This window comes from Stylophora pistillata, chromosome 5 (assembly GCF_964205215.1).
Source record: "Stylophora pistillata chromosome 5, jaStyPist1.2, whole genome shotgun sequence".
NCBI classification, from domain to species: domain Eukaryota; kingdom Metazoa; phylum Cnidaria; class Anthozoa; order Scleractinia; family Pocilloporidae; genus Stylophora; species Stylophora pistillata.
The window spans coordinates 28,370,108-28,388,314 of record NC_142523.1 but is presented as its reverse complement, the minus strand read 5'-3'; the positions used below and the strand labels follow the sequence as shown (position 1 = coordinate 28,388,314).

The following is an 18,207-nucleotide window of genomic DNA, read 5'->3' as shown; positions in this document are numbered from 1 at the left end:
CTGCTATAAGAACGTTTGGTAGCGATGTTAAATAAATTGAGGTTTGAATCATCACAAAGGTCCACACAAATTTCTTCCTCTGCCCAGCTGATAGAGCAGATGTTCCTTATGAATATTGACCCAGCTCTTACTTTTTTTTGTCTTCCAGCTGATAAGGTGATGCGCAATTTTTCTGAGATAATTGATTTTTGACTGATATGATATAAACAATTAGTTCTCGTGGCCCCTCTCAAGTTAAGCTACAGTCACCATTCTGTTCTGCAAATGCCATAACTTTTTAATGTTGTTCAGTTAAAAAGCAGATACTCTCCAACCTGGCTTTAGTCTTTTTGTATTCCTTTGACTTTGAATGTCAAGGGTGCCGGAGAAAAGTAAATCCCCGCTTGAACACAGACACAGTCCTCTGGTGGTTACAGCCGAGAACCGACTTGTCTAGCCTCCGGGTTTGAGACCTATTTAACGGCTCAGTGCTCGTATCAATCAATGAAAATAAAAAAATCATAAAACATAAAAATAAAAACGATACGGATACATCATTGCCGAGGTACCAGAGGGTAAGAACAAAGTATGGGCAATCTGCACTGCACCTCTCCTCGAGACGCGAAAATAGACAAGCACTGAGAGGAGCGCACGAAACTCTCCTCACAGCTGGGATCACCTTCTCTAGGCTGACTGCAGGAGGTTCGAATCCTCGCAAGGGACACAGATTGCAATGGTTTTTCTTTCACTATCCTATAGATGATACCATTAGCTTTCTGTGATCCATCTTGTCTGCTGGGAATGAAATGTCTTCTTCTGAAACACTATCCTCAAGCTGAAAAAGTAGTGTGCTTGAACTAAATTTGCAATAGCTATAAACTGAAGCTAAACTCAAGTATTTGTTCCTGACAAAATTCCATGCAAGTGTGACGTAAATTTGACATTTGCTTTACATTTACCTTGCTCATTGAGCAAAGCTGTTCATTTGCTATAAATTTGCATTGGGATCTAACAAAAAAAGAAATAAAAACCCTTATTTAGTGGCCATTTGCCAGTTCCCTGAGGGTGGCCCATTTACTGGGTTCAACTGTATTCAGAATAAAATTTAATGTAAATGAAACTGGAATTAAATGTGATTGATCTATTTACCTTTGCTAGAAATCCAAGGGAAATAATAATTCAGGCCACAGGCCTGCCAATCATCCACTTAGAGGCTGATTACATGAGTCAGGCTGGCCTGCCCACATAATGCCATCCTAGCAAACAGTGAACTCGGCTCATGTAATCCACCCTTACTAAAACAACTAATCGGACAAACAAAAGTGGCAGGCCTCTGCCTACCACAGACATAACATTTTATTTTCATAAACACTGCGAACATATATTGCACAAAACTAACAAATTATTTTGACTTCGGCCGAACAAATTGTCTACAATATAAATAATGTGTTCTATAGCTCATGTCTCCAAAAGTCAAGTCACAATAAATCCTAAGAAACTGTCATTTACAATTAAACTGATTAAATAGCTTTATTAATCAAAAGCATTGGTATGCAATTAAAGAATGGGTAAAAGAAAGACTTCTGTCACTTGAAAGCACTGATTTACAAGATGTGCCACTTTTTCACCTGCCAACTTACAAAATGCCATTGAGAAAGCTTTCTACACCCATGTTACTGTCACAATAAATGGGAATTTCAGAGAAATAATTCAAACAATAAAAATGAATACGTAATAGTTTGTGTTTCCAGCACTCTATAAAGGCAACAAAAAATAACTGTCTGTATCAAGCATTACTATAATGAGGTTAGCACTTTTGGTTATTCTCTGTAGTTGGTCTTTTTCTTTCTTTTTTTTTTTTTTTGTATATGTATTGTGAAATTTTTATTTTCATGGATCAGTGTAAATTTTGTTTCATATATACAAACAATGTTATTTGTGGAAATCTCCCTATGAAGCTGACAGACAGTATTGATTTTACAGAAATACATATTAATCTGTTGACTTCGTCCAAAGCTTCAATTCATACAGGGTGACAATTTTACATACACATTGGCAGTACAACAAAAGCACTGACTGACAAGATGTGCCATCTCATCATCTGCCAACCTATGATGTGCCATCGAGAAAGCTTTCAGTGCCCTTGTGGGAAAAAGTCTTGGCAGGAAAAGAGCAGATTCCTCACTCCCTGAAAAAAAAAAAAATACAGAACCTAAGAAACAGTGAACAGCTTCAAATATTTAAGCTAATAGCGCTATCTACTGCGAGGATCGTGCATCATACGTATCTAATACCGCAGTTCAAAATATATAAACTTCATATATTTCATTGTATCTGATTTATCACTTTCACGGGTTTATTACGAATCGACTTAACGGCCTGCTCCCAGTTGGCTTGTTAGCTCAATTGGTAGAGCGCTGCACTAGTATCGCAGAGGTCAGTGGTTCGAGTCCCGTACAGGCCTCATTTTTTCAGGTGTGATTTTCGCTATTGCTTAAATTAGCGCTATCTACTGCGAGGATCGTGCATCACACGTAAATTTCCTGTGTTACAAGATATCCTTGACCTACACACGGCTAGATTTTCAGATATATTTTTAACTAACCCTTTTGAAACTTTGGTATCGGTATGAAGCTGTTTACTTGAACAAGTAGAGTTCGAACGTGTAGTTCGTGTTTTCCCGCCTTTCTGTTTCCTTGCTTCCAATTACACTCGAGTCTTCATTTGTACTGGCCAGCGTTAGCTAGGCACAGTACGATAAACATCACAACGAGGCAATATGTCAACAGGAGGTCGTTGTTTGGTTTTAGAAATATTAATTCGCGCGCTTTTTTGAACCTCAATATTCCGTTTGACTACTTTGTTAACAAAGCATCACAAAGCATCCGAGAGAAGCACTTGTAGTGTGGTTATTTTACCGTTAATTCGTAGTTAAAGCAAGTAAGAAAAGAATATGGCGGAAAGACGATTGCACGATCAAAACCATGATGTGGTTCCAGCGGCGAAAAAAGGAATAAAGTGTCCGACGATTGCATTGTGCTGCTGGAGGAGTTGATCCGGAGCAATCACGCTCTGGCGAGCGAAAATGTAAAGCTTCGGCAGCAGCAAGAGCGCAGCAACAAAGAAAACTCTGAAGCGCTTCAGCGGATCGAGGGCCGTCTTCAAACTGTTGATAATAATGCAGCCAACGTCCGTCGGCGCCAAAACAGAAGACAAAGGCGAACGACGGTAGTAGTTCCACCGGCTTGTCGAGTGAGTAAAAAAACATAACTGATAAGCATGAATAATGTGATATGTGTTCATAATTTGCTTGAATCAGTTCTGTTTCGTGGAAGATTTTCTTTTATGTTGAGTAGATGTTTGGCGCGCGAATTATATGCATAATTAACTTAATTATTTCGGCGGTAATCATTTGACATGATTAGATGTGGTTACATTTACTTGATAATCCTTTACCATAAACAGGTCTACCAGAAAAGTTTTTTTCCTCCCTTTTGTTTCAACGAGAATTATCTAGTATGAAAATTCATTTAATCATTTTTTCTCTTGGACCCTTTTGACCTTGCCTGTTTTATTCACATAGATGGGTAAGGTTAATTTTTAATTGTGCTTGTGTCGATTGCTCTACATCATCTAGCCTTCAAACAACCAGGGTTTTTAAAAAGCGTGAGAGTAGAAATAGGACATACTTGACAAACCGATTGTTGAATTTTTTTTCATTCTTTTAGAGAACTGTGAGGAGAATGTACAAACTCCTTTTGAAAAAAGATGACTTTAGTGGTTTCTATCTTGACGAAGAGTGAGTAATATGTTTTTAGATTCAGAGATATTTTACTTTATCTTGATTGAGCGAGGAAATCCGAGTCTAAGCTGCTGCTTGAAATATTGAGATGTTATGTGAACACCTTATGGTGGTTACAGTCGAACCTCGATTATCCGGACTTTTCGATTATCCGGACTTTTTCTCTGGTCCCGTTTTTTTTATGATTATTAATGAGCTTTGATCTTCCAAACTTTATGAGGTAAAAAAATTCAGAGATTATGTCTAAATTCAGGAAAAGTGCGTTTAAAACATTGCCTCCTCCGCTTTCAAAAGATCGAGCACTCGGAGAGTCATCGAAGCAGATTTTTATCTTCATCTCTTTTGTTTACATTATTGTCTCATTAATATTCATATTTTCGATTATCCTGACTGATTACCTAAGTCCCAACAGGTCCGGATAATCGAGGTTTGACTGTACTTTTGTCTTAGTGTTAATATTGTTACAACAGAATACCAGGCTTAATTGTATTTGTTTTTGTCTTAGAATAAATTCTGACAGCAACAAGATCCTTTTTGAGCGGACAATAGAGCAGGCAATACATCAACAAGGAGGACCTGAAAAGTGTCCTTGGACAAAAGAAGTCATAGAAGGTAGCTACCAATAATCATAGCACATGCATTTCACTTTTATTGGGGTGTCATTACATTTTGTGGGTGAGCATAAGGATTTTGCACTCAAGCATATTGATGCATATCTCCTTTATAACAACTTGAGTTTTATTGAAGGCCTTGGCTTGAAAACATCCCGGCAAAATTTTGCTCAAAGTTGGTCAATTTGTCTATTGTCCAGCCCTTAATGATACCCCTGCTTTTAGTCTCTACGATCAATTCGTGTCTTTTACCACTTTCCCCTCAACATAAATGTCATCATAAAACTAGCATTCAGTAATACAGTTAGATACCCTGAAACCTCTAATGAGCACCTTCATTACATGGTCAAATTTAGGACGGGGGGGGGGGGGGTGCATTTTATAGTTTTTCCTAACTTACATATTAACTTTCCCAAATGTTACAGAAATTTAAATATGTTGCAAACTGAAATTTTTGGGTTTATTTCTTGTCTCTAGATCTGAGACACTTCAGTGTGGATCCTCAAAAAAGCATACTTTACACCTTAGCAATGAATCACTAAGGACATACTAACTTGGCAGATATTCTAAGGTGGCCTGCCATAAATTATTATAAATTTGAACATTGTCATTAATTTATGTGGGAATCTTTTTACAATCAGCTTCTCATGGCATTTTCATAATCATTTCTTTAAACAGCTGCTTTACAAATATATTTCAAATATGTGTGAAAACACAGAAACTGAAGAGTGGTAACCACTATGAGGCTCATAAACAAAAAACCTGGAAGAGTGGTCGCCAAAGAGAGGTATTTATTGGCTAGGATACTATTTTGAACATTTTACTTTTCATATACCCTGCTGTTCACAAACGATGGGGTCCGACAGATGTTCAATGTTACCAGACTGAGTACACCCTCAAGTACACTTGATCAATGGGAGGGAAGCTATTTCCCATTGAATGTCTTTATTTTGGCACTTCAAAATTGGATGGCTTTGAATATAGACACATCTAAGGGACTATGTTCTTATTAGAGAAATTGTTAAATAAGTGAGGTATTCTGGTCTGTATCTAGAGCCTCCCAAGAAAATCTTTGTAAAATAAATTTGAAAAATATTAAAATGTGATGTGAGATAAATGATAGTTTGTATGCACCATTTGATGGAAAAAAAAAAAAGGACAAAGAGACCCTATATTATAACATGCTTAAGAATTCCATTCTTACAATGGGTACACACATATATATATATCAAGAGAAATTAGTGATTTGGATCATATTTTTCATTTGAAGTCCTATAACACCCTTCTCATGCCTGTTTAATTTTTTTATTTTTTTTAGAAGTTAATGAGACAAACTACAGCCCTGGAGCTGGTCAACTGGGCCAACCAGCATGAAAAGGGGAGAGCAGCAGAGGTTCTTGTCATGGAGGCAATGAGCAGTGAGGAAAGCTGCTACGAGTATGACAATGGAAATACCTCAAAAGTAACAAAATACTCTGTGCATCACCTTCAGTGGGAAAGTAGGAGAATGAAAAAAATTGAAAAGAAACTTGACAAGGCTTATAAGAAAAAGCTCACTTCAAGAGCTAAAGAGAGAATCCGTCCAGGGTTTATGGGCAACCTTTTCTGAGATGCCCACCCACTGAAAATTTTCCAGAGTGGGCAATAATACAGTGAGAAAATTGTTTTACTAATCAATGAAATCGAAAATGTACAAAATATCAAGCCAAGTCTAGAATGAGGTTATTTTGCATGCCTGCATGAGGCTTCTTTTTCATTGAATAATTATGGTCTCATCTAAAGTAAGTGATCGTGAATTCTTCAATGTTAATAAATTTCCTCCACATGAGATACTTTTTTATATATAGATGTACACATCATTTTTGTATATCAAAGTTTCAGCTGCATTTTAGAGTAAGAGAACTGTTTTCTATTACTTGTTTACTAAAAGAAATTAAGGTATATGATCATATTTAATAAGTATTACAGTTGTAATAATGTAGCAAATAACTGAGAGTTATTGCAAATTTAAGTCGATTAAGAAAATTTTTCTGAATTTTAGATTGATAGGTTGAACTTATATTTTTTATTGTTAGACAAGTATCATTTCAAATCACATTTCTTAGTAGCTGGATTTGAGAGTACAATTTGTGAATCAATAGCTTTTTGTGTAGTTTGTTACTACAGCTAGTTATATAATTTGTGTATTTGTCATACTTTTATAGTGGTAAATATTCTATTACCTGCTTGACGAAGATTATATTATACATTGACAAAAGTGAAACAATTTTAATAAAGTATGTCAATCAGTAATTCAAACATTTGGACATCTCTTTTTTTAATTATGTATGGGGCTCGACTGGGATATCCTCAGCTTCATTGTAGGTTTATGTTATCTCAGGGGAACAAATGAGTTTTGAACGAAACTATTTCATCACTGCAATTTCAAACACTTTGTTATTACTTGAATGTGTGATGCTTCTTTTTCTATCAATTGTAAGGTTGCCCAAAATATCATAAGTTATTGGGATATAAATGAGGGTGTGATTAAGCAAATCAAAAGTCAGTTGAAAGTGAAACCTGCAGCCTTTAGAGGCGCTTAAAGGTCACTTAATGATGAATGTTAACAAAACTTGAAATTTAAGAGAATCAGAAAGTACAACTAAAGATGAATTACAACAAAACCTGTAACTTTAAGCAGTACTTAAAGGGAAACAAAAGATTGAAGAAACCTTTAAGATGCATTTACAAGTGGAAGTTTTGGTTGACTAAAGTTGACTTTACAAGAATTAAGAGGATTCCTAAATTCAATTAAATGGTTATTTAGGTTTGCTTTCATGTGATCTTAAAGTGTTCATGAAATGGTTATTTAGGTTTGCTTTCATGTGACCTTAAAGTGTTAACTAAATGGTTCATAAGGACACTTTAATTGACTTCGGAAAGTTCAATTAAAGATACATTTCAGAACTTTCGTATGTCACCTAAAGATGACTTAAATACTTCTAATGTTAACCTTTAAGTTACCTTTAAGGAAACTTAATTTAGTTATTTCATCCTGTGCGTTATAGCACATACGTTTGGGGATGTCGTCCATTGTGACTTGAAATGAATGGAAAACTCACTAATTAGAATGTATTTTTATGATAATGATCTGGGAAAGCCGTATGCAGCCTGCTTTTTGCGTATGACTTCATTGCTGTTTGAAAGGCACTCGATCTGAATCGAAGTGAGGGTGCAGCGAAAATATATTTCAGGTATTTATTCCTTTTTGATATTTAAAATGTACGACGAAAGATAAGATTAAATGACAGTGAATTATGATATCTAAAAAACCGAGTGAAGGATGATATTTCAATTCCACAGGAAAAAAGAAACATTTTTTGCGTCCTTGGAATTCAAACATGGCAATTATTTATTACTACCTCTCCATTTTTTTCGTTGAAAGGGCTCATAGAGAAATTCGTAGTTACTCTAGCCTGTCATCAAAAACTTCGCCCAATCCTCAGAAAAGGAATCGAAGTTCAGAAATTTTAAAACTGATTAACGCTGTTTCCCATACTACGTTTTTAGTGGTTATTTAGAATTTGTTCGCAGGGATAATAACAACAATATGTCCACATTTTTTATACAGTGAATTGTTTACCGCGACACGTTCTTTCTGGCGCTCGAATAAAGTAGAAATACCGTAGAAGATTAAAACAACTTTGAAGATTACATCACTGGAGAAAATGTAATCGCAAGGTAGGGGAGAAATTACTCTTTTCAAGAATTTCTTTACCAACCTTCTTTTCCAGTTTAGGGACAATTTCATAATATTGTGACAACATAAATCGTTTTTATTCAGTTGTCAAATGTGCTAAAATATGGTTCAGAGAAGTCCCCGTTAAAGCTTCAGTTCTGCACAGCAGTGTCTTCAAAAATTTATATAATACATGACGATTATGATATGGCTACATTTTATCATTTTTCACTTCTTTGTGAGGATGACAGAGCAACTTCAACATGTTACCCCACGTATCTTAGGCGATTGTAAAATCAGTTTAGCAGAGAAATCCAGCAATTGGGAAAGAAGATATATACAAGTGCGAGAGTCTTCAGGATCCTGCGCATTAGAAATGCGCAAGCGTAACGCCCCCATAGTGGCGTTATACAAAATCGCCTTTGTATCCTCTTCACACTATATTAATAATACTTAGATGCAAAAATTGAACTCGACTTTCTATTCAAGCTGTTCTTTCGCACGCATCACTTCAAACTGAGTTGTGCAGTGTCTTCCCTGATGTTAATAGTTACTGGAACTTTTCACTCAAACGCTTTTCTATTGATTTGCTCTTAAATGAGCTCAAAATGTATTTGCGCTCGCTGAGCGTGAAGACGGTTCGGAGAGACCTGTGGGCGACGTTCTACGACTATGACCCAGACCTCCTCTTCAAACAACGAGGCACCCTAGTACTCGTACGTGCTCTCGACAACAAGGCACTCTAGTACTCATACGTGTCCTCTCATAGCAAGATATGGGCACTTCTGAATGGAAAGAATGATTCTGACAAAGTTCAACTTTCGCATGAAGGTTCCTTTTCAAATCTGTACTGTGCCATTTGACAAATTCCTTACAAATGAACAAACACTGCGGCCAGGACAAGCAAATGGAAGATCTTGCGGCTCTGAGACTGAATATAAAGTAGAGGGGTAACGGTTTCTAGAGAAACTGTGGCGCTGCATTGGTAGGAGGTATTACAAGATTTGATTTTGTCAGCTGAGTTGATTATGTGAGTTAGTCATTGTTTTCAAAGCTTACATTTCGAGCCTAAGTCAATAAAAATGAATTTAAAGAATTAATAGGTAGACTTAAAGCCGTAAGGGCAGGACTTCGGTGAATTATCCAAACTATCTATCTTAGAAGAATTATTAGACATAATTCTAATACAGATATGATTTCTTGGTGATGTTTAGCAACCGAACTTCCAGTGCGCGGTTTGAGTTAAACCTGACGAAAGATAAAGAGCCCAAGAAACATTTAACAAAACTGATGATAAGAGCCGCAAAGGCTTGCTTACCCAGATGTCACACTTGCCGGGAAAAAATCTCTCAGGAATTCGAGTGGCATACGTAACGGCACTTGCAGTGTAGAGTAGACACATCAGAGCTACCCAGGCGCCCGCAGCTTGCCGGTACGCTAAAGTTACTCCATACAAACATAAGAGATGTATTACAGGAATAAATCCACAGTGGCCAAATCAAAGCATTATACCTGAAACGAAAATTTCATGCGAAATCAAATTATGTTTCCATTGTACATACCTAGTGCACATGACTAGCGCGCACCCAGCTTAACAAATTGGCGGAATATTCTTTCTGAGATGAGCTCTCCCGTGATCAAATTGTCATTTTATTGTAAAGAGATATGGCTACTGAATAAGAATCGGGAATAAATCTTCGAAAACAGTAATTGAGTACTTGCTGGTACATACAAAGTTATAGTTTTATTTGAAAATGAAATGAGAATGAGTATGAAATAATAATATAAAAGAGCTAAAGGACACTTTTTCTTTCTAGTTCAAGTTTCCATAACATTTTATATCAAAGATTTTCAATGCAGGTTTCATTTTCAGAGAAAGATCAAGTCATACATAGAAGAAGAGGCTCTATTGCATATCAAAGATTTTCAATGCAGGTCTCATTTTCAGAGAAAGATCAAGTCCTACATAGAAGAGGCTCTATTGTATATCAAAGATTTTCAATGCAGGTTTCATTTTCAGAGAAAGATCAAGTCATACATAGAAGAGGCTCTATTGTGTATCAAAGATTTTCAGCGCAGGTTTCATTTTCAGAGAAAGATCAAGTCCTACATAGAAGAGAGGCTCTATTCGCTGTTGTACATACCTAGTGCGCATGACTAAGGCTCTATTCGCTGTTTTTCAGGCACTGTATCTGTGCTCAATCGCATGCGCATGCGCCTCCATAAATATTTTATGAATGTATCATCATTTTTGTTATATAATACCGTCGCTGTGACACTCTCTTTTCAAATAAATACAATAAGGTTTGCCAATTAAAAGTGATTTTCTAAAGAATTTCATTAGTTTATATGCTTTGCAAAAAAAGAAATAGCTTGCCGTAATGTGAAACATTGGGCACCAGTCGCATAGCCAGCCAGTCTATATTGATAAGACCTCATAGCTTTACAACCTTGGCACTGTAAAAAATTTTGATTGACTGTCGAAAGTAATCCAGGATTACATTGGCTCTACTCAACTTCGCTCTGTGATTGGTCCAGAAAACTCTAATCTCTTCATCCAATCAGATGGAAAACTAAAACAAACGCGTTTTCCCGCGCTTTAAGCAGTTTGCGGTATTTACTTTGAACTCTCATTGGCCACTGATAATGTAAACCTTTGTTTTGATTGGTCGCTGTGATTATTATTCAATATCCTTTTTCTTTTTGGACGCTTAATTGAAAACTGCTATATTAATTGAGGTTTGAACGACAAATTTACCTGCTCTAAATAGTCGGTAATGGGGCGCGCTGAATTTGTCCCATGAGGAAACAATGATGCAGGTCACACCAAGAGAACAGATCATTGACACGTATACACTCTTCAAAACTCTTGAACGGTAGAAACCATAATATACCTGAGGTAGAAACGATCCCATGATGAATATTGCTCTCCCTGCGTAATCGAGCCTTGAAAATCAAATGGAACAAGGCACATCAACATTTGATCAAACGAATTTATATGCGGCTCGCACAAATACGGGTCGCACGAGGGGAACTCGTTGAAAACCAAATAAGACAGAATTCCAACAACGCTAGAAGCATTTGGAAAACAATCAGGTTGTGTATTCCAAATACGGCTCGCACAAAGGGAATTCGTTGAAAAACAAATAGGACAGAATTCCAACAACACTAGAAGCATTTATAACATAACCAAAGTAAAGCACGCGCTCTGATTGGTCAATTTAGCGTCCCCCATTTGCCCATGGGTATACGCTGCTGACGTGAGCAAATGCAAAGACTATTTTTCTGCGCTTGTTTGTTTTTTCTGGTCACGTAAGATTTTTTAGATAAAAGGGAATTCTTTAGCTACAATGTATCAATGTTATGTTATAAAACAAATGGTAAACACTACAGCGTACACTATTGAGTTATGGATGCACTTGGGAGGTTTGCTAAGCACTCAAGAAGCTAGAGTCGCTCTCGGCTATCGCCTCGAGCGACTCATACGCTTCTTTCGTGCTTATCAACCTCCCGCGTGCATCCATAACTCAATAGAGTACGCTGTGGTATTACCATTTGTTAATTGGAAAACAATCAGGTCATGTATTCCAAAACAGTCCATGAATGTCAAGATTTTTACTAAAGGTGATCAAACCGTAGCAAACGAATTTAACAAGTTCTTTAACTCGGTTGGGAAAATTCAACTTCTCGCTAACAAATTTAATTACGCGCCCGCCCCGGACACCTTCATTCCGAGAAACTTCATTCCAACTTCAGAACAGTTCTCTTTCACGACGGTGGAATGCTCTCAGGTTACAGACATTGTTAATTCAATACCTAACAACAAAGCTCCAGGAATTGACAAAGTACCACCTCGTGTAATTAAAGAGAGTTTGCAGACCATCGATCCTTGTATCACCTCCATCATTAATTCCTCTCTTGAAAGTGGTGTTCTTCCAATTTTCAAGAATGGAGATCATCAAGAAGCCAACAGACCAATATCGCTGCTCCCAATACTCTCTAAGACATGCGAAAGAGCGGCATTAAATCAGCTGTCTTCATATTTAACAACTAAGCAAAGAATATCAGCGAAACAAAGCGGCAACAAAAGAAGGCATTCAACCGAAACAGCACTGATCTCCACTACTGATTTTATTCTTCGCGCGATCGACCAGAAGAAAATCACGGCAGTCGTATGCCTTGATATGAGTAAAGCCTTTGACACTATCAACCACGTGATTCTTCTAAAGAAACTAAAGGACATTGGTTTATCATCTTCTGCACTTCACTGGTTCGAAAGCTATCTTTCTCAAAGAAAACAGGCAGTCCACATCAACTCTGTATAGATTAACAGTAGTCAGTGGTGTACCGCAAGAGAGTGTAGTAGGAGCATTATCATTTATGTAAACAACCTACCAAACAACTGTCAGGATTGTTCAACTGAGTGCTATGTGGATGACACAAAGCTTCTATTATCCTTTAGTGCGAATTATTCTCCTGAAGCTATAGAAAGAGTGAACTCTGATCTGCAACGGATACACGATTGGTGTTTCGACAATTGCTTAATGCTTAATCCTGAGAAGACTAAACTGATGGTCTTTGGCAGTCGAAGAATGTCTCTTAAAGTACCAGACTTTAAATTGTCCCTGCTTGGAAAGGAAATCATCCCAGCTCAAACAGTCAGAGACCTTGGTGTTACTTTCGATCCCACACTATCCTTTGACAATCATATTTCTGCGACTGTCTCATCTTGCATGTTGAAACTATCCCAACTAAGCCGCATTAGATTCGCTTTTAACAAAGATCTGCTTGAAACTATAATTAACGCACTTGTTTTTAGTAAGATGTCCTACTGTTCGTCAGTAAGGTCGTCCACATCAGCTTGCAATGTTCATAAGCTACAATATGTTCAAAATTTTGCCGCCCGACTTATTTGCAATGTAAAGAAGTATGATCATATTTCTTCCACATTAAGGAATCTACGTTGGCTACCGGCAAAAACCATCCTGTACTATCGTGATGCTACCTTATCATTTCAATGTATAAAGGACCAAGTGCCTGAATATTTGACATCCGAGCTGGTAACAAGAGGAAACGTATCTGGGCGTATAACGAGGAACTTCCAACAACTTAACATTCCTCTTTTTAAAAATACAACAGGTCAGAGGACCTTTTATTATAGAAGTGTAGCCATCTGGAATAAACTTGACCCAAGATTGAAACTATATGAAAAACCAGCTCCTTTTAAGAGAGCTTTGAAAAGGTATCTCCTGAATGACTCTTTATCTAAATAAGCATTCTATTTATAAAGTTATAATTAATTTATATTGTATATAACAGGTTATTAGTTAGTTTTGTATGTATAGTACCAAGTATGTAAATTATGTAATTGTTCACTGAAAAGCCCCAGACGGAGATGTGTTCAATAAAATGTATGTATTTATGTAATTTCGTAAGTACATCATCTTAGACTTTCTCCTAGAAACTATGGGAGGAAATGGCGCACTAGCTGGACAGGGTAACTAACTAACAACTGATTTGTAGACCAGTCAAACAGCGGGTTGACTATGTAGCCTGCCAAATGATCACCTGGCTGAAAAGCTGAGTAAATGATAGTATGACTTGCTTACTGACTGAAGGGCTGACTGACTTTAAGACTGACTGACTGGCTTACTCACTGACTGATTGATTGACCGACTGGTTGACTGACTGACGGACTGACTGACCGACTGACTGACCGACTGATTGATTGACTGAATGACTGACTGACTGACTGACTGACTGGTTGACTGACTGACTGACTGACTGACTGATTCACTGACTGACTGACTGACTGATTGACTGACTGACTTACTGACTGATTGATTGACTGACTGATTGACTGATTGATTGACTGACTGACTGACTGACTGATTGACTGACTGATTGACCGACTGACTGACTGACTGACTGACTGACTGATTGATTGACCGACTGGTTGACTGACTGACTGACTGACTGACTAATTGACTGACTGACTGACTGACTGTTACTGACTGACTCACCGACCGACTGAAAACGAGATTTTGTTTGACCGATTCGTTAACTGATCGAATGACTGACTAACTGCTGTCAGACGGAGATTGACTGACTGACCGAACCGAATGAGTGGTTGAATAATGTAACAATTATGTGACTAACTTTATTGCACGCTGGCTTTTTTTTTTCGCTCATCTTCTTTAACGTTCGTTTTATTAAAGAAACGCGGATATAATCGAGACTCCTTTAAGACAAGATTTACGAATGAACCCAGCTCAAGCCTCCGAGTGACTGCGCCATTCCTCAGCGTGGAAAAATATGACATGTTAAGTTACAGAAATACAGACAAGCTTACCTTCGAAAAATTATCTTGGGGACCGTCTTGGCCGGAATGGCAGTAAACAGTGTGAAAAATCCAGGAAACTCCCAAACACAAGATTGCGCCGACAAAGAAGCAGCTAAAGACAAGTTTCTCGTGCCAGTCTCCAGGGAATGGATTAGCGACAGTGACGGGTCGCACAAGCATGTACGATGTAATACACACAAACACAATAAAACCAATCAAATGAGTCCAAATATTTATTACCCGTTTCACTGTGAAGTTTAAAGATACTCTTAAAGCAGTATCTAAAACATGGCATCGGTGGTCTGTGGAAACTGGATGAAAATTAACTTCCGCAAGGCCAGTCTGGTAGTTCAGAATGGGACACAAGGTGTTTTTCATTATGATATACCAACTCTGACTCCTGGCAAAATGATTTCTTCCTCTGCAACACCATTCCTAGTCTCTTGTGAATTTTCTTTTGCAGCGTTTCGCTTTCTTTCGTGTCTTTGAGGAGTACCAGTCATGTCTTTTCAACAATATAAGCCTCCTTTGAGCTCGTAAATGAGTACGATTCAACAGAGAAAACCTAATTCTTCCCAGTAGGCAAACATCAAATGAATACCTACAACGCCGGTTTAAGAAATCTAAACAGTACTGACTATAGGTCATCGTATTCACCAGCTTCTCGCATGCATTTATGCAAAATACGATTCTATGTGCTATTCTTTTACCCAGTAATTCAAACCTGTCCTTAATTCTAAAACAATGATTTCTTGAATTAGCTTATCAAACGGAAACGCATGGTTGAAATCACGTTATCTCAACAATGCTAATGATTGAATCCATAGAAAATATTGTCTCTAATGACGCTATAAAATTACCTTCGCTTAAGGATGTAAACTTTTCTCTCTTAATTTAATGTATCAGCGTTTGGCATAAAAGTAAAGTCTCAAGAGAAAGTGTAAAGTTCAGTTATTTGAACGACTCAGAGATGTGTTGCAAAACAATTCGATTTATAATACCATTCAGTGTTGTGATAAAGATTATCCTCAAGCTGTCACTTAATTGACTAAACCATCAACCCGGATATAAAAAATCTCCCTATTATCTTTCCGTGTGTAGTTGAATTACCTCTAGTTAGCTAGCAGTTTGTCGCCTCAGTTCCCTGATGCTTGTCTGTACTGCGGTTCAAATTTATAACAATTATATTGCTCCTTACGCTTTCATTTGAGCATTGAAGGATAAAGATATTTTCCGAGCATTTAAGACCTTAAGTTTATGTTGATTTCCTTTCTTGGTTTCATCGCTTCTGACTGTTCACCGACAACAGAAAGATTGCCCGGTCTTACCGGAGTCTTAATCTTTTCAGAACCATAGACAATGTTCAATAAATCATTCAAACGCGTTACTAAGCGGTAAGGATATTTTCATTCTTATGGTTTTCAAGGCTTTGAAAACAAAACTTACGCTTCAAATCCGGACAAATCTTTCACGGACTCTAACAACTTCAGAAAGGTAATAACTTTGAACATATCCTTAGCTTTTATTAAATATCTTTACTTATCGCTTGGCTGTAATAAGAAATTATTAAATTTAAGCTTCCCTTTTGGGTTATTGAGGAAAAATACACAAACAGTGTGGCGATAAAGTTTGGTGTAACTGAACCTGCGTCTCATTACCACAGACTAACCAACCGATTAAAATCCTCCTTACTTTGTGCCTATTTTTTTCCCAACCCGGCAATAAAAATTTGGTGAAAAAGAGAAGAGAAAGCAGTCCACCACTTTCTTGTATTTTGATATTTCCAAAATATTTGTCTTTTAATCTCCTCCAAAAGAAAAGAAAAAAATTAATATTCAATTCAGTACCACCTTACGAAACATTATCAGTTCCCTTTATGGTTTCACAGGAGCTGGTTCCCAAAGCAACATGAAGAGCCACCGTAATTACATCACAGTCTTTCGCAGAAAAATTTGAATATTCCATGTCAAACACTAAAGGCCCACTTTTTCTAGTCAGTTCATTGTATTTCTGCACCATTCAATCGGCGTTCCAGAGATATATTGCAGTCAGCTGCATTATATAATCGGACTCTTTCCGAGTTCTCAAACTTCACACTTTCTAATGCCCAAATTCCTGATAGATCGCTTACAAAATGTCCAGAATGCCGCAGCTCGTGTCGTCACTCATACAAGAAAGTACGACCATATCAAACCTATCTTAAAGCAGCTGCACTGGCTCCCAGTTAGCCAGCGCATAGATTACAAGATACTACTTCTGACCTACAAAGCGCTCAACGGCCAGGCCCCTTGTTACATCACTGAACTGTTGAAGCCTTATGTAACGACCAGAAATCTGAGGTCCTCCTCTAAAAATTTACTTAAAGTACCATCTGTTAAGCTAGCAAGTTATGGTCATAGGTGTTTCTCTTTTGTAGCACCTACTCTATGGAACTCTCTTCCAAACAACATAAGAGTGAGCGGCTCGCTATCACATTTTAAGACCTGTATAAAGACATACCTTGTTAACAAAATTTATAATTAGACTACTCCTTACTGAGCTATTTAATTATATAAGTAGTAAGTTAGGCCGCTAGATAGTTAGCTAGTAAATTAGTTGATTAGTTGGTGAGCTAGTTAATTGGCTAGGAAATTAGTTAATTTCAATATAAGTTTCAAGTTTTTACAATCATTATTACAGACTACCTTATTAGCTAGTTTCTTTTACTCATGTTTTAGAGATTTTTATGGTTTTTTAATCTTATCGGTCCGATTTATAAAATTATTGTACAGCGCTATTGGGTAGTGATAGAAATAGCGCTATATAAATACTGTACTATTATTATTATTATTTCAGTCTGCTTCCTGGTGAAGTGGGATGATTGGTATGTTAGAATCGATTCATCAACGAAGTCGAGAATCCAGTTAAAACCAAATAGCCTTATTGGCCTAGCAAACCCAGTGCAGGTTTAGTAAGTCCCTTCAGGTCGGGACAGCATCAAATAACACCCATGCAGGTATTGCGGGCGCACAGTAAGCTCGCTCCGCGAGTTGCTGTTGCAGTCAGCGGCATTATATAATTGGACTCTTTCCGAGTTCTCAAACTTCACACTTTCTAATTTTGGAATTTATCTGCATGAGAATTGAAAGTCATTTATATCTCAAAGGCTTCACAATTGTAATCAATTTAGAACAGAAGCCTGGTCTCAAGGTATCCCGGCCCGAAAACGACTAAACTTCTTCTCCTGGCTGGACATGAGTAAAATATATTTGAAAGAAAATTTAATTGATCCAAATATCGCCCGGATTATTTCATTTTGACGAGAATATTGTCTTCCAATGCACGAGTTTATATATTTTGCCTGACTTAAGTGTCAACTAATTTCGTTGTGTTAATATTTCTTGCTTTCATATCCAGCTTTGAACTTGACCCTCCCTAGCGTGTATTGAGCTCATGCAGGAGCAGTCATCACCCGAGTTTTGTTTTCGAAAACATTACTTTGACTCCAGGTTTATCTTTCTCTAAATCAAGAGCCAATAATTGGGACAGAGAGCGAATCTGAGGGCGTGGCAGGGATATGTGAATTTCACTAAAGTTATTTTTAGAGTTACAATTAAACGAAAATCTAATTCCTGGGACGTCCGCACATCCTAATTAAAGCGCGCTAGCCCTTGTATTTATGATGGAGAGATTTGGCAAGAGGACAGGAACGTCATTTCAGAACGGGAGAGCGAGCGGAATAGTCTGGACACGACACCATTCGACTTCCGGTGTT

The 18,207-nt window shown here is 37.4% G+C and overlaps 1 protein-coding gene, 1 long non-coding RNA gene and 2 pseudogenes across 4 annotated transcripts in view; 2 read left to right on the top strand and 2 right to left on the bottom strand.

The window, feature by feature from the left end:
* LOC111346036 (target of rapamycin complex 2 subunit MAPKAP1-like) overlaps positions 1-18,207 on the top strand; it is a 103,448-nt gene that overhangs the window by 62,931 nt on the left and 22,310 nt on the right. The gene's annotated exons all lie outside the window — the stretch shown is intronic.
* LOC148731257 (uncharacterized) lies at positions 1,293-2,722 on the bottom strand. Its single transcript, XR_016001373.1, has 2 exons — positions 2,585-2,722; positions 1,293-2,167 (listed from the first exon to the last, which is right to left on the bottom strand). It is a non-coding gene; the product is annotated as an uncharacterized LOC148731257 (long non-coding RNA).
* LOC148731256 (uncharacterized) lies at positions 2,933-6,690 on the top strand (annotated as a pseudogene). Its single transcript, XR_016001303.1, has 5 exons — positions 2,933-3,231; positions 3,708-3,778; positions 4,287-4,393; positions 5,071-5,179; positions 5,711-6,690. The product of XR_016001303.1 is annotated as an uncharacterized LOC148731256 (transcript).
* LOC148731255 (adiponectin receptor protein 1-like) lies at positions 8,124-15,422 on the bottom strand (annotated as a pseudogene).